At 35.3% G+C, this 17,420-nt stretch overlaps 1 protein-coding gene across 1 annotated transcript in view; it reads left to right on the top strand.

Annotated features, from left to right (window-relative positions):
- The first annotated feature begins 1,230 nt into the window (after positions 1-1,230).
- Positions 1,231-17,420, top strand: part of Ccdc102b (coiled-coil domain containing 102B) — a 129,981-nt gene continuing 113,791 nt past the window's right edge. Inside the window, exon 1 of the mRNA XM_023723150.1 lies at positions 1,231-1,301. The gene's annotated coding sequence lies outside the window, so the exon portion shown is untranslated. The remainder of the gene's footprint in view (positions 1,302-17,420) is intronic.

Raw genomic sequence — 17,420 nt, 5'->3', positions numbered from 1 at the left:
TTTTTTTTTTTTTTTTTTTTGGTGGTACTGGGGATTGAACTCAGGACCCAGTGCTTGCCAGGCAGGCGCTTATTCTGCTGAGCTAGCTCCCTGTCCTTTTTTTCCCCCTTTAATTGGCTATATTTTTAAAGAAAAAATTTTATTTTGAAGAAATAAAGAAGGAAAATCATACTGCATAGGCAAATAGAAGAAGCTCTAGGGAGTACATAGCCCATAGAATAAAATCAGAATCCAATAAAATTGTTAACATGCCTTGTTTGTATTAAGGACATTCATATATTGTAAACTTGCCAACAAAATATTTGAAGTTCTATTTTGAATGTTCCCGAGTGAGGCAACATCATCAAATGTACTCAGATGTTATGGTCAGTGATTTGTTAACTTACTGGTAAAATATCTTGGTGAGACAAATATCGTGGTGTGGGATTCTGAAAGGATGGGAGTGTGTGAACTAGAGGCAAAGGAATAGACTATTCATTCGGCTTTCAATCAAAAGTTATTTAGTTTGAAGTGTGGAGAGAAGTAAGGATAACAGAAAGACCTCTCCATTCAGAGACTGGAGGAGTCGTGCGTCATTACTAAAGACTGAGACTCTGGCTTCCATGAGAGTCCTTCCAGCCTAGTAGTGTCCCTGAAAAACATTCCACACCTCACCCTGCAAGAGGCCAGAGAGCTGTCTCAGAAGGCCATCCAGACTGGAGTTCACAATTTCTGCCAACCTGGTACAGGTCAAAGGGCTGATAGTCAGATTTTGTATTATGATTTATGCACTCAGATATTTTTTAAAATATGATCTATTTTTGGTGATCTAATACAAGTCAAATTGAAAGAATGATATTTTCCATTGTTCCTTTGAATTGCATTATAACTTTACCAAGCAGTACTGTGATAATTTTTATTTTGCCATCTTTCCTTTTTTTTCTATTATACATCCTGGCTTTAAAATACTAAGCATATGAGTGACTGAAAGATTGGTTATTTTCTTCATTTTCCACTCGGAGCACATGATTCAAATAGGCTGTCTGGGAAGCTTTAGATAGCATAATATTTAATACTTAGGGAACATTAAATAGTTTTATTTTGGTTAGATCACTTATAACCTAAAGAGGGTGTTGTGGTATTGGCTTTGATAAAGTTTTATAACCAATGGGAATGCTTTTTGAGTTAGTGTAGTGTCATTAATGCTGAAATAATCCTTCTGGCCAGGACCCTGGAACTGCACAAAAGAGAAGAGAATGCAGGAAACTGTTGTTTACACGTGTGTTTAACTGAGAAGCCGGAGCAACCCGCAAGCCCAGAGGGTAAGAGAGTTTCATAACCTTGTGGTTTTCTGCTTCATTTTTATACTTTCCCATTGAAGAGAATATGCATTATTCTCAGGGTAAAGAAAATGACACTTGTTTGCAAGGAGCAGAGAAATCTACTGTTAGTATGGGAAAAAGCAGGATTTAAAATCTCTTTTAAAATGGATTTCATTTCTTCTCTTCTTCTATTTTTCCACTGTGGGTGTTATTTGCTCTGACATCTTGTCATATATTTTCTGCCTTTAAAAAATTATTGTACTAAACAAAATGCCGGTAAGAGCTGAAACTCTAAGATTAGACTCTAATAGAAGATCTTGCTACTGAAACTTAACTCTAATTCTACCTGAATGTGAATTAGTCAGTGTGCTTAAAGTAATGTCTATTTTTAGAATAAAAACTGAAATTACCACGTACTCTATGCACTTTGCATTTTGAGAGTTTTCTTTCTGGAATATTCTCATTATCAACTTTAAACCTAGTACTAGTATTTAATTTTTATTTTACCTACATATTGTGGAGGAGAGAGAAATGGGATAAAACAGTATAATCTTCTACTTGCTAAAAGGGAAGCTGACATTTAGTTATATAGAAATAAGTTGTAGAAGTAAAGATTAAATTCTTAGGAAATATTTGGGAATCACTTGTTTATGTTTTTTTAAATAAATGATTAGAGTAGAAAGTGTGTAAGTAAATCTATTAGATAAATATATACTTAGGGAAATTATTCTGAAAACAATTAAAAATATTTAATATTTAGCATCAAATGACATAATGATCTTTTTTCATAATCATACCAATTTTTTGTTTTCTAAAATCACATGAATGTTTTTGATAAACTTTTTATGGGAGTATTACAACTTTCAATAAGTGTATGCTTGTTAGTAAATCATCTTTTAACCCATAAATTTGCTTGTACAACAACAAATATGTGTAAATTCTAAGTTTTTGTTATTTTTATGCAAATATTAAATTGGGAAGTAATCTTGATGAGCTAATGAGATAATATTTGTGGGTTTTGTGTGATTTTGCAAAATAGTGTACTTAAAATATTTGGAAAATATTGAAAAATGATTTATGTGAGTTGTTTTAGTTTCAAAAAACTTTAAAAATAGTTCTGTAGTTAAACAAGAATTGATTGTGTCTTTTTGGCAATATTCACGTATTTTCATTGGATTCAATAGTTGCCTAATCTCTGGGATGTAGCTTCTTGTATCTTAGTATGGGTGTGGCCTCTGATTTATGTTTCATCTAAGAATTACAGCCACAAAGATAATGGCTATGATTCTTAAGTCTATGAAGAATTACTTCAGGTCATTTCTACTTAAAGAAGTGTCATAACTTTTTAAAGAAGTAATATTAAGGGTTAATTGAATTTGGCCAAAAGCATTACAAATTCCTCTTATGGTCAGGATATTAGTGCTAGAGAAATTGAACTAGCTTTGAAAGAGATCCAACTCCTGAGCTGAGTATTGGGAAATTAGTGAAACTTGAGTAATTTCTGAAAGCGAGAAAAGAATGCTTACTTCGTAGAAGCAGTCTGCATGAAGGAGTTTAAGGTATGAATTAGCACAAAGCATGGATTAACAGTGATGAGTCATCTATGTTATTGGAGCCAAAAATGTACCTTTTTGAGTAGCAGATACCACGCTTCATAGATAAGAGCAGGAAAAGATTGTGGAGCATCTGAAAATTCATGCAGAGCAATTTTGTCATTTTCTGTTACACAATGGGACAACTCTCAGTTCCTGAAAAGAAAAGGCGTATTTGCCTTTGTTCATTATTCTGACCACCACTATCATCATTATTCTGCCAACACAAAATAGTATTTCCTATGTGCAAGACATAAAGTAAAGAACATACTCGCCCACCATTTAGACAGATGTGAATCAAATTAACCTCATTTTCACATTATCTTCATTTTGCATAAGAAGAAACTTAGTCTTCAGAAATGTTAAATGATTTACTTAAAGCCACAGATACAGTTAATTCTATAGCCAGGATTCCAAACACTGTCTTTTCTGCTCCAGACTCATTTCCTGTATGCTGCCCTGGTATTTTAGGAATGTAACTTTGATGAAAGTTAAGGAGAATGGATTGACATAGTCCTTGGAATAATAGGATGCAGAAACAAGGTGGAAAGACAACAGTCTGAAGATGAACTCCAATAGACCATTAATCAAAATGAATCAAACTTCTTTGGGGTGGTTCCATTATTTCCTTCGTTATAAGAGAAAAAAATTGATATTGCAAATGAGGAGTGAATTTCACATTTAAATTGTTCTCATTCAACACATGCTTAGCTTTGCATTCAGAGACGACATCTTTTGATTTTTCAGAGAAAATTTTAGAACTGATTTTTAGTGAATTGTTAGTCACAAAAGAAATACTTGAATGAACAGAAGGATAGTGAGGACAGAATGGAAATGATGTAAGAGCGCAACATGCTGGGGAAGTAGACGAGGAAGGACTATGTTTGTAGTAGTGATTCCACTGAGTGGCTTAGAGGAGCGTGAAGTGCAGCGTGCAGATGGCAAGTTTGGATGGAGGGACATGGACAGTCCCTTAGTATAAACAGGTTGTAACAGTATCCACGAGACTGAACCATGTAGTAGTCAATTATCTTCATATTACTTCTCTTTTCTCAGTGAAATAGAGAAAAATTTATCAACAGAAATGACTTAAGGAAGATATAAGTTTAAAGATAAAAGTGAATGGATCTTAGTAGAGTGGGCAGTAAATTCTTGTGAGAAATGGGCCAGAGCTGTCTCGGCCATAAGAAACATTCCCTTTGAGGTTCAACGTCAAAAATTTAAGTGAGACCAAAGGACTTATTTTCTTCAAGTATGATCACATGCTCTGGTGCTACTAAGTAGTTGGAATTAAAGAGAGTTTATTTATTTAGCAGTACCTGAGATAAAACTCGGGACCTTGTGCATGCCAGTCAGGTGCTTATGCTGCTGAGCTGTCTCCCCTGAGCTTTTAAAGCAAGTAAGGTGGACATGATGCTATGAAATCTGAGGTGAATTTGTTAATAATTGAGTACAGAATAGGGAGGAGGAAGGTAGTTTGAAGCAAAGGAGAGACTGAAAAGAGGCCAATAGAGTGAATTATAGGAGCTCCATGTTGGGTCAAAGAAGAGAGTAAGAAAGACAGGAGAAGGAGGTAATGAGTAGTGTTTCTCATTCAGAGGGGAAGACATAGTAGTACAGTAAAACACTTAAGTTTTTATTTTGGAAAACATATTTCAACTCCTTTACTACTTTTCCAGCTAAGTAGAAGTTGGTTTTACTACCTACACCTAGTTACTCATTCCCATTTTAAGAATTTTATTTCCTTTCCTTCCCTTGGTGTATATCATACTTTGATTGGTCCTAAAAACTATATTGGAGAAAAATGTTTAGGTAGGGATCAGTTCAAGACAGAATTTTTTATGTTTAACACATTGTAATTCCACAGTTTTCTAGGTGTTTATTCACTTGCCAAACATAAAACTATATTTAACAATAATTGGGGGCCGGGAAGATAGCTCAGTAGAATAAGTGCTTGCCTAGCAAGTGCAGGGTCCTGAGTTCAATCCCTGGTACCACAAAATAAAAAATAAAAATAATTCTCAGGAAATATGAATTGATAATATTATTCTTTTGCTTTGATTTATACTATAGCCAGTAATTTAACAATTATATATTAAGTACAACCATTTTTTACACAAGTATCTGTACAAAGAGCTATAGACACATTCTAGCAAGAATTGTTGATCAGTGCTCAGACAAGAATACTGAGCAGGCACACCCAGCTTTTGGAGATGTCTATTTTGCTTTGATGTCAGTATTGCAATGTCACCTCCTATGTTTCAAGTGATCATGCGGCAGAAAGTAAAAAATGTCCTGCTTATGACAACTAAGTGGCAGCTGGAGCTGCTTTAGTGTTTATTTCCATTATCAGTGGAATGCATTTTTAAAACATATATTTGTAAATAATGTGTCAAGCAATCATGTTTATCAGAACCATATACCAGAAACTTCTATAAGATAGTGCAACAAATTATTGAAACACACCAAATATGTTTTAGAAAATCCCCCCAAATATTTTTTTTTATGTCTGCAAGACTCTCCATGAAAAAAGAAAATGCTGAATGTTCTCCAGCTGTGTTGGCTCTTGGAAATGCGCCTCAAGCATCATTTGCAATTTAAAGCAGCTTCCCTAAAAAAGTTGAAAATAAGTAAATAAATGAAATTAATGCAATATGTCAAAATATTACCTTTTCAAAATTCGAGAAATACAAAATTCTTAGTGAGATAACTTACAATTTTATTTTCCATAGCCAGTCTACTTCATATTTACAGAAAATCTCAAAATCTACCTTCATTTTAAGTGGTCATGCATCTGGAAGGTGGCTGCCGTATCAGATGGCACTGTGCATCACAGAGCAAAATGTCATGTGAAGAGTTAGGAAGTACTCTCACAGCAACCTCAGATCACTATGAGGCATTATGTTTGTGGCCTTGCTGTAAATGAACATATAAAAATTTAAATGACCTTATTAAAACAACTTTATCACAGGTAAATCAGCGCCTCCTGAGCTTTACCATTCAATTCTGTTATCATGTTTATGCATTTGTGCTATCTTGCTACTGACAAGTATATAATATATAGTGCCTACTGTAATAACCAGTGTCAGCATGTTATCTGCCCGCTATCCTTTAAGAAAGTATGATTTGGAAACTTGGGTGTGCAAACAGGCAATGTGGAAAGGGATAAAAGTTTTATGTGAGTACATACAACTCTTAGTCTTTATCTTTTTGTAAATTAAATGAAGTATATATCTGAAGAAGCATGAGACATTTAAGATCAAAAAGTAAAAGCAGAGTTTGTTGAGAAAAATATAAAGTTGTGGGATCAGTGAGGTTAAATGGGAAAAAGTCAAAGAAAACACTCATAGAAGGGAAGACCGCATAATAAAAGCAAGTTTTTCAGAGGCAGGAGTTTAGCCTGTCTTTGACTCTATGGCTGTCTTTGCCCTATGTTTTCTAGTTCAGAGTTTGGAAGGTTGAATCTTCGGATAAATATAAATACTGACCATTTACTGCCTGCTATTTTGACCTTTTAAAATCAAACTCCTTTAGTTTCCACTGTACTAAGGAAGTAAACAGCCATGTCAACATGAAGCAGGTGAAAGTTGATTGCACATCAATGAATAATTATGTTAAGAATTCCACTTTAAGGGCCAGGGAGATGGCTCAGTAGGATAAGAGCTTGACCAGCAAACGCAAGGATCTGAGTTCAATCCCCGGTTCCGCAAAAAAAAAAAAATAATAATAATAATAATAATTCCGCTTTATAGTTAAATTGGTTTAGTGTTACCGATTCTTATGTTAAAGATCCACAGCAGAAATACCAACACTTAAGATGATTGGGAAAATGTAACTTTCTATGTTTAAATAATTTATTAATTCATTTAGACTGAAATGAAAGTTTGGGCAGGAGTTAATACTAGGAAAATATTTCATTTATGTTTATAGAAACTAATCTTCAAATAAAAATCTAACATTTATGTTGTATCGCCCTCACGTCTTTTCTTCAAACTACAAAATCTTATAAATGAAAATATTCCAGCAAAACCCACAGTTTATTTCATTGTTCTGAGTAGCTCATTCGTTGCAGTCTTCATACTGCGCTTTTGCAAAGGACATATCTGAAACCTGATTCTGTATTTCTGTTAAAATCGAAAAGTATTATAACAAATTGCCATTGATGATATTTTTATCTGAAAATAATGTATATAAGTCCAATGATGCTATATTTTAATGACAATGACCAGCAAGGAAGGCATCATGTTGTGTACTATCTCCATGTTATTAGCAGCTATTGTGAAAATTTGTGGTAAATTCTGTAATCAGTGGTGTAGTCAGGGTTGTGGGGGTCAGAGCCTAGAGGAGGCACATATTTGGTGAGCAGTACTTAAATAGGTGAGCATATTCAGCTCTATAGGAGGGGTGCACATAGAAGGAAATGCCCAGAGCTGCACAAGCTCTGGCTATTCCACTGATATATATATATATATATGGCTTTTCTATTTTTGCTGCACAATACAAGAACATTGAATTATAAATAATACAATTATTCTCTCTTTGATATATCTTCATGTTTTAGCTTTAATGAATATGAAAATATTTCTTAACAGGAGAAAATAAGTGGCTTAATTCTATTATAATACAAATTTGTAAAGGAACGCATTTTATATGTAAAACTCATTTTGCCTGTTACTTTTATATTTTTTCACTTGTTACAAAAAGTACAATATTTTTTCTGAAATTTAACCACACTTTCTACAGAGGTATGTAGCCTTGTGATTTCAAAATATATTAATCACATATTTTATGAATAAACATAATTATGAAACTTGGGAAATTCCATATTCATCAATAATTATATTCTCTCAATAGCTTCTGCAGTTATATTAACAAAGGCATTTAACTCAGAGACTACATGTGATGGCTCCGTAGTAGTCTGAAGTATTCAAGGACCTAACCCGCCTATTGCAGCACCATGTCTTGAACATGTTGACATGAGTGTGTGAAGGGAGGCAGCTGGGTTTCCTCTCTGAAGCAAATATTGTGAGAACTTTCAGACAGTTTAGTTTACTCTCTGCCCCAAATTTCTTCATCCTCAACAGAGGCAGAAGATCCAAATGTGCAAATAATTATATGTGCGAGATGACCCTGGGATATGAGGTGAACTCCAAAACTAGGATTAAAGTTTGTAGTATTGTTAATACAATTTGATTAATTGAAATTTCCAACATATTCAAAAGAATTTGCTTTCATTAATTCATAACATAATTTTGATTCACTTAAAATATTAACTTCTAGATAACTTGCTACAGGGTAGTCTTTGAAAAGTTTTTGAAAATACTTTCTGAATATTAGTGATTCAGATTTTACAAGTAATGAAAATATAAGCGTCATGACTGTGGACATTTAAGTTCAGTGATTCTCAGTACATATTCAGCTGACAGAATGATATGATTAGAAATTCAAGAAATATTTTTTGAATTAATACATTCAGGGATTAAAAACTGAGAAATTATACTTATCATCTTGACTCTACTTTACCAAGAAGCAAGTATAAGTAGAAATTATTATGTGGGTGTGCTTTCTTAATAAATGGGTTATCAAGCTACATTATTTTGCATTTATTTATTTATTCTTAAATTTTATTTATTTGTGTGTGTGTGTGTGTGTGTGTGTGTGTGTGTGGCCAGCTTAGCCCACCAGGGGGCAGGGCTGGCTGGCATGTGGTGCTGGGGGATTGAACCGCGCTCCCTGTGCTTTGCTAAGCTTGTTCTAAATAGGTGCTTTAGACCACTGAGCCATCTCACCAGCCCCACATGCATTTATTTTTATGATTTTTGTTTTGCATTAGTTTCACACACGTTGCTGAAGTGTTTTTAAAACTCTGACAATATATGTAAAGACAAAGGAAATTCACTGCAGAAACCTGGGAAAAATGTACCAAAGGAAAACCACAATCCCCAGTCAGGGATCAAGGAATGGGTGCAGGAAAGAAAGCGGGATAGGACAGGGGATAAGGGTGTACTATGTGTGGGTACCAAATCCACTCAAGCAGTGTAAGGATTATCACACACATATAATGAACTGAAATACTGACATGTTTTAAAACTACAGTTTTTAATGTTGCATGATCTAGTTTATATAATATTTTTTCAGTCAAATTTTGAGCTCTAGAAAAGGCTTGTAAGATGTGTTAATCACTTAGGATTGAATAGAAACATTATATGTAAATGATACTGTCTTAAGAAAACACAACAAACAAATAAAACCTATGAACAAAGCTTTGGGAAAAGTTAGTAAACACTTGTGTCATAAAAATGCATTTTCAGGTAAATTTGTTTTATTATTATTTATTTTATTTTATTTTTGTGGTACTGAGGATTAAACTCAGGACCTTGTGCTTGCCAGGCAAGTGCTTACTCTACTGAGCTATCTCTCTGGTCCTGGTTTTTATTTTTAATCTTCTTAAAATAAATATATTTATTTATAAAACCTTAGTGAACATTGTTTATAAAGTGGACAAACATTTGCGTTATTGTAAGAGGTGTAGTGGTTCAGATGTAGTTGTCCAATGGCTTCTGATTAAAATGAAAATGCACTTAAAATAATTCCAACATGATGCATTTTTGAAATTCTATAAAAATGTTAGAAAAAACTATAATTTCCCCAATATACTTCAACAATGTAAAAAATAAAATATTTACCATTAATGTGTCTTATTCAGCATCATTTTTGAAAGTTTCCTGATTAGAGATCATGTATTTTCAGGCATTGTAAATTTTGGGATTTTTAGCCAAACTGTTTTGACAAAATAATCCTTCATTTGGAAGCTTAAATATACACTATATAAAGCCTCCGTGGAAGCTTTCAGAAACTTTCTATGACAGCAAACTGAAAACTTTCTAAAAGGAAGCAATTTAGGAAATGAGTTTGGGGAAGGCTGGGAACCCTGATTAATTGGAGAAGAGCTGCAAGGTTCTCAGGGAGACGAGGCCTGGGACCCAGCAGGCAAGACAGAAGCTGCTCTTCAGGACAATGAGTCGATGAGTCCTGGACAGCAGGCTGACTGGATGTCGCAGAGAAGAAACCAGGTGAGCGGGGTGAGGGCTGGTCCTGAAGAGTTGAGTGCTGCCCTGAGTTGGGACTCAGGGAACGGAGCATGTCCACTGACACCGAGCAATGACTCAGCCCCAGAGTGTTGCTACTTTTTCAGGTGTGTTAAAAATATAAAATTCTACTAGCAGTGAATGAGATGAAATTATACAGGGAATGCATATTCCCTCGGTATTGAATATTCATCTGTACCAACAAGTGCTTACCCTTTTCCTGCTGAACACTTCTGTTGTTGAACTGAGGAGACTGCAAGAGTTTTAAATCATGATGGCATTTGCAGAAAAGAAAAGCAGTTTTTCATGTTGCCATTGAAAAGAGTCACTTTTTTATAGAAAGATATAATTGAGGGGCTAGGGAGATAGCTCAGTAGAGTAAGTGCTTGCCTGACAAGCACAAGGGCCTGAGTTCAGAATACATCAGATTCTGTATTTGATTTATGAAAAGTGTCAAATTTTTAAATGAATTTGTGACAGAAGTTACTTTTCAATCAAAATATTTATTTCAAAAAACTTGTCTTCATCTTTTATGTCTCTGGTCACAACTATTAAGAAATTGTGGCTATATACAATTAACAGATTATGTAGGTACAAATCAGTAGAAACAACTTTTATGTCCTCAATAGGTGTAAATAAAAATATTTAAAGAAATAATAGGGAATTTGAATGACCTTTCTGTAAATTAACATTAATACCTGATTTGGAATGTATTACTATACCTTTGGAAGGTATTAATTATACATTCTGAATATTCTATATTAATTAAATGGGTTTTTTTAATAAATCAGAGGAGGTACAATGTAAAAATATATCAAGATCTTAATGAATATTGTACCATTTTCTATATTTAAAGTGTAAAGGTATATATTTTAGTTCAAATTGGTGCTTCTACATTCTTCATAGAAAAATATTGTTTCCAAAAAGTTAACATCTAGGAGCCAGCAAGATAGCTGATCGAACTAATGCACCTGCTTATGCAGGCACAGGGATTTGGGTTCAATCCCTGGGGTGCTGTGCTGGCCCCACCCCCCAGGGGAGGTTGAGATGGTGACCGAGACTGGGCATGGTAGTGCACACCTGTAATCCCAGCACTTGTGAGTCTGAAAACAGGGGGATCTCCGTATTGAGACCCTGTAGGCCCTGCACTAAATACTTGTTTTAAAAAAAGAAGTTGAATTATTTTGGTAAGATAGGAACTACAAACTTAACTAGAATGAGAACCGGATATCCTGTTGTCCAGGAAGAGGAGTACGGACAGTGAAAGGGACCGGAGGGAAGCAGGAAACAGGAAGAAGACTAGTGTACCTGTGACAAAGGCATCGAACTGAATCCGAAGAAGCATGTGAAAGCAACTGCAGCAAACATAAAGCAACAAAATAAAAAAAATCATTTCCAGTTGTTGACTGCATAACGGGAAGGAAAGGCACAAACTGCTGCAGTGATGCAGGGGTGAGATGGCAATACTTGACTGAAGAGACTGAAAAAGTGAATGTCAATGAAGATATTATAGAAGTTAAAGTGCACACATTTGATATTGGGGATGATGAATGTGTAGTAAGAGAAGTATAACTTTTGGCTCGCACAAACAAAAACTAAATTAATTTGTTAGGGAAAGAAATGCAGGGTAACAAGGGTTTATTTCCATAGAATGAGAAACATAAAGGTCTTTCATAAATATCCGAAAGTATCAAACTTTATGCTTTCTTTTTAGAAAATAAGGAATAGTTTTTGTACACACGTCTCTAGGAAAAGGGGAAATTATTTTTCTTTAATCATTTCTGAGAGAGGGAGAAATTTTTAGCTGGGAAAATTATTGTTTAAAAATTGATCACATTTTTTGCCCTAAGCTTTTCTCTTGGTACCAGGCATTGGACACATTAGCCAGAAACTGATGTTTCTTTCTGCATCATATCTGTCTTTATAATTGATCAGAATGCTCCTGGAAAGCTAGAAGTCTGGATAAATGTATAATTGAAATAATTGTAAAGATTCTTGCAATTGGCTGCTTTCTAAGGACTGAGATTCAATAATGATGGCTTAATTCAGTGTTGGTAAATTGAAACATGCATAGCTGAATGAATTCTTTGAAAGAATAAACCTCTGTAGCATTTGCTCAGATGATAAATAAAATCGTGTAAGCATTCTAGAAATCGCTTCACATTTTATCCTTGTCATTACCATTCTTTTGCTAGGTAAACAATATTCTATTGTCAATCATGAGTAAATTAATTGTGCCTAGTCTTGAACTTATAGTAAATGAGAATATTCAAAATGTATTATTTTCTTTCAAAACTTTTCACTTTTCTTGTAAAACTTAGCACTTTGTGAAATTCAGCTATATCATATAAACATTCCATGAATACTTTTACATAGTATTCCACCTCACGGTCTTGGCAAAATGTATGTATCCATTTTTAGTTCACAAACGATAAGTACCTTCAATTGTGAGTTATTGGAAATATCATTATAATTATTTTTTTATTCTAATGAGTAATGATTTTATTTGTAATTTTAATTTGCATTTTCTTAATAACAGAGGATGTAAGAATATTCCGTGTGCATATTGATTATGAATATTATCTTTCAAAATACATTTTTAAGACTAGCTATTATATAAAAATCACGTTAACTTCTTGTCAATTTGTGATTTTATGTGTCTGGAGTTGATACTTGCATGACTAATACCTTCTCCCATGGTATTGCTTGCATTTTTATTCTGTTAACAATATTCTTTCATAAACGGAAATTCTTAGCTTAAACATTTCAGTATATAAATAGTTTACTTTGTGGTTAATGTTTGTATCCTGTGTAGAAATCCGTTTACTATACTGTCATGAGTAATTTTTCTTAACAAACATAGTTAATTTCTAGGAGCTTGTTATGGTTTGTGTCTAGTTGTCCCCCCAAAGCCTCATGCAGTCATGGGGTGTGGACTTCTAGAGTTTGTGTTAACTCATGATCCCCTGGGATTATGTGTGATCCAAGGCTGGGATTATGGGTTTTAGTACTGCTGGGAAGTACCCATAGTTGTGAGTACTTCCCCTACCCTGGGGCAGGCAATTTGCATTACAATGTAAGGTGGGAAGAGAAGCCAGCAGCTTGAGCTGCTGCTACTTCTCCCTTGCTCTCTTGCTCTTTGCCGCTGCCATGAAAGGTTGCCCTCTGCTATGTGCTGCTCTGCCCTGGACCCAGCTGAGTATGGACTGAAACCTCCAGTAACTGTGAGCTAAATAAACCTTTCCTTCCTTCATTGTGAGTGTCGGGTATTTGTCCCAGCAACGAGAGAAGAGTAACTAAGACAGAGCTTTTTTGTTTTGTATTACATTTTTAGCTAAGCACTCTTTGCAACTGGTACTTTTTATGTGTGATGTAGTGATTCTACCAGGGGTGATGGTTGTAAACCTGAGAAGGTTGGAAGTTTAACTCAGCAGGGGCAAGGCTCCTCCCTTTGTAAATATTCTGAGCTTATGAAAGAAGAAAGTGTGGAGATGGTGTGGATGGATATCTGGAACACAGTGTAAGGGAGAAAGCAGCTTGCTCCCCTCCTCAACTTTGCTTTTGCTGCTTTTGCTATCTCCTGCTGCCTTGAATGATTGCCCCTGTGCCACACCACCCTGCCCTGGAGCCAGCTGAGTATGGGCTGAAATATCCATAAACTGTGAGCTAATAAACTTTTGCTTCTTTAACTTTGGGCATCAGGCATTTCATCTCAGCAATGTGAGAAAAGTAACTAAAACAACTATCTCCCCAGTCCCTAAAGGCAGACTCTTAAGGGCAGACTTGAAAAGTGTCCTCATTACCTTATTCATTGGATATGACATTTTGTGAATTCTGGGCTCTTATTCTGCATTAAAAATGATCATGAAATGTAAATATTTTGATGCATTCAGGACATCAGGGTAACTATTAAGGCACAGTGAAAGATAATCATGAAAGAAAAACATTTCATAGCTTCTTCTGAAAGTGACAAGAAAACTACAATAAATGCTGTCAAAATAAGAGGTAGTATATTTGTGTATGTGAGGAGCTAATGGCAATGTGTATTTTTTGCAACAATATTCAAAAAAATCTAAGGGCTCCCCATACTCTTATCACACCTCATCTATCGGCGTAGGGATAAATGGTTGAGCTGGAGATTTCTGTTAAAAAAGACAAAATAAATCTGCAGTGAATCAGTGATGTGTATTTGTATTGTTTATTAATGTATTTATCTCTCCTTGAACCAATAGTTTGTTATTTTAATTACTGTAGCTTCATATTGTTTTTATGCCTCTTTATTTTGCTTTTTAAAAGATTTTCTTGGATTTTTTTAATCATGGCATTTCTAAATGGATGGTAGCTGTGACTTGTGAGTTTCTCACTGAAACTATGAAACTGACATGGATATGGCACATTTTCAATTATTGAATGCAAAGAATGATCAAGAGAGAAAGTTGTATACCTGATGAAACTATCTTTCATACATGAATGGGAAATAAAGACATCATATGCAGGAAAAATAAAAGACCAGGTGATGGGCAGACAGACTTACTCTTTAAATTTGGCCATAGGGAATTACTAAAGTAGAAAGGGAATGATAAAAGAAAGCATCCCGTAGCATGAGGAAGCAAAGAGCAATTATACAGCAGAAACACATACAGATTCTATAAATCATATCTGATAATTGAAGTAAGAATTATAAAATCATCATATCCTTAAGAATTGATGTGTGAGAAAGGAGAAATTAAAAGTGATACAGAGAATCTCCAAAAGACACAGGGAGAAAAACCACTCTCTCAACCTAAAAGGTACTTGGGACAAGTTCGTGTTCTCTAAAACCAAAGAATGAATTTTAGGAACAAACAGAGGTTATGAGCAGAATATATTTATTGAGGGAAAGAAAGCTCCTGTCTGAGAGACGGACAGCAGGGGGGCTGTTGTTGTTCCTGGAAAGCTGTCTCTTCCAGGGACTTTTATAGTGCAAAACCATGTGCTGAGGTGGGTCTAAGGGGTGGAGAAGACATAGGAACTTGCTTAGGTGGGCATGAGGTGGGACAAAACTATGGTCAATCAAAGAGGTTACAAGCACTATTGCTCAGGTGAAATTGATTGGGGAAGTGAGTCACTTAGCAAACAGGCACGAATTTGGGACAGCATCTCCTGTTGGGGATTGGGTTAGTGACTTATTTGGGATCTTTCAAGGTGATTGAGACCTATTTAGAATATCAATCCCTGATGCCCATCCCTAGGGAAGTATATAGCTCTGTTTCCTCTTTTGTCTTGGTCTTGAGATCTGGCTCATATGGGATGGTCTGTCTCTTCCAAGTTGTAGAGTCACCTTGTCTTCCATCTTATCTCCTTGAGGGCCTGGCCCTGTCTGACTGCCTATAGTATTTTTATCTAATTTAGCTGCCTATGAAAGGACATAGAGCAGAAGTCTTCCACACAGCAGTCTAAGTGGTGAAATGTTCATTCCAGTAGATTCTAATCTCACATTTATATACTTTAATTCCCAAAGCAATTGTCTCAGTTGTTCTCTCATTGCTGGGACAAATACCTGACACCCAAAATGAAGAAAGGAAAGGTTTGTGGAACTCACAGTTACTGGAGGGTTCTGTCCATACTCAGCTGGCTCCAAGGCAGAGCAGCATAGGGAAGAGAGCGACCTTTCATGGTGGTGGCAAAGAGCAGAGAGCAAGGGGAGGAGTAGCAGCAACAATGGCTACAGGGAAGAAGTCTGTGTCCCTTACACTGCATTCAGGCTATGTGCCCCAGGCTGGGTGTAGTACTCACACCCATAATCCCAGCAGTACTAAAACCCATAATCCCAGTGGATCACGAGGGAATCTCAAACTCTAGAAGTCTCTGCCCCATGACTGCACGAGGCTTTGGGGAGACAACTACACACAAACCATCGTAGCAATTCATATGAAAACTGGACACAGATATATTTCAAAACATTAGGCAGATAGATTCTAAAAATGTTTAAACAATGATATAAGAAAAGACAGAGAAACAAAAATCTATAAAAAAAAAAACCCTTAAGTTCCAACACATCATTATCCCAAATATAGATGGCTTAAATCTGCCAATTAAAAACTAGAGATTGGAAGAGTGCGTGAAATAAAGCAAAACAACCAAAAACATGAACAATTTATGAAAAATAACAATTACTTCCTACAATGATCAATTGTTATTATAAACCACCAAAATAAGGTCATGAAAAATTAAATAATGACAAAATTTACTAGGCAAATATAAGCTTTTAAAATACAAGAAAGGCTATATTAACATTACAGAAGTTCAGTATGGCAATATAGGCACAGAGGAAAGTTTTATAAGGCTCAACAGATTGATATAGAAGACAAAATGATCTCCAAAGAAGTTCATGTGAAGCAGTATAAGCACCACGCGTTAAATGGTTGCGCCACTGGAGCTCCAATGTGAAGCAACAGAGATTCCAAACATGCCTGCCAAACCTTAAAAGACGAATAAAAAAATTTAAAAACATAGGAATTACCACAGTTCTTCTTAACAACTGGTAAAACTACTGTACATAAAATTAATGATGCTTTAGGAAGCTGAGGAAACAGGTTTGCTATGAGTTGGAGGTCAACCTGAACTGCATTGTCAGCCACAGAGATAGCTCAGCAGTCTAAGTGTCTGACCGGCAAGTGCAAGGACTAGGTTCTATCCCTGGCACTGCATGCTGTGCTGGCCCCACCTCTGAGCTGTTCAGTGAGACCCTGAACTACATAGTTAGCTCCAGGCCAGCCCTGAGACCTTGTCTCAAAAAATATTGATACAGTATAATTAAACAAAATAGTAAATAATAGCATTTAATTAACACACACAAAATATTCTAGTTTGAAGTTGAGACTGAGAACAGGATTGCTACCCCTGCTGTTTTTTGAGGTGCTGGGGCATGTAGTATTGTTTTCCATCCTTTGACTTTCAGCTTATGAATTTCTTTATGAGTTAAATGTGTTTCTTGTGTACAGCGTATTGTTGGATTTTACTTCCTAATCCATTGTGCCAGTCTATTAGTTTTAATTGGTGAATTGAGTCCATTTACATTGATGGTTATAATTGAAATGTATTAACTTATGATTGACATGTTATTTACCTGGTGTTGTTTATTCCTTTTTCTCCTGCGTTCAATTGTTTGCCCTATTTGGTGAGTTCCTTCCATTCTTATTTGTGGAGTTCTGATCATTTTGGTCCATCTCTAGAGTATCTTTTAGTAGTCTGTGTAGGGTTGGCTTTGTCATCATGAAACTCTTTAGTTGTTCTTTGTCATGGAAGTATTTCACTTCTCTATCAAACTTGAAAGAGAGTTTTGCAGGGTATAGTAGTCTGGGTTGGAATTTGTTTTCATAGAGGACTTGAAGTACTCTGCTCCATGCTCTTCTTGCCTGCATGGTTTGTGAAAAGAAATCTGCCATAATTCTAATGGG

This window comes from Octodon degus, unplaced genomic scaffold (genome assembly GCF_000260255.1).
Source record: "Octodon degus isolate 3935 unplaced genomic scaffold, OctDeg1.0 scaffold00097, whole genome shotgun sequence".
In the NCBI taxonomy this organism is placed as follows: Eukaryota; Metazoa; Chordata; class Mammalia; order Rodentia; family Octodontidae; genus Octodon; species Octodon degus.
Note: the sequence above shows the minus strand (reverse complement) of the source record. Positions and strands in the feature narration are given on the sequence as shown.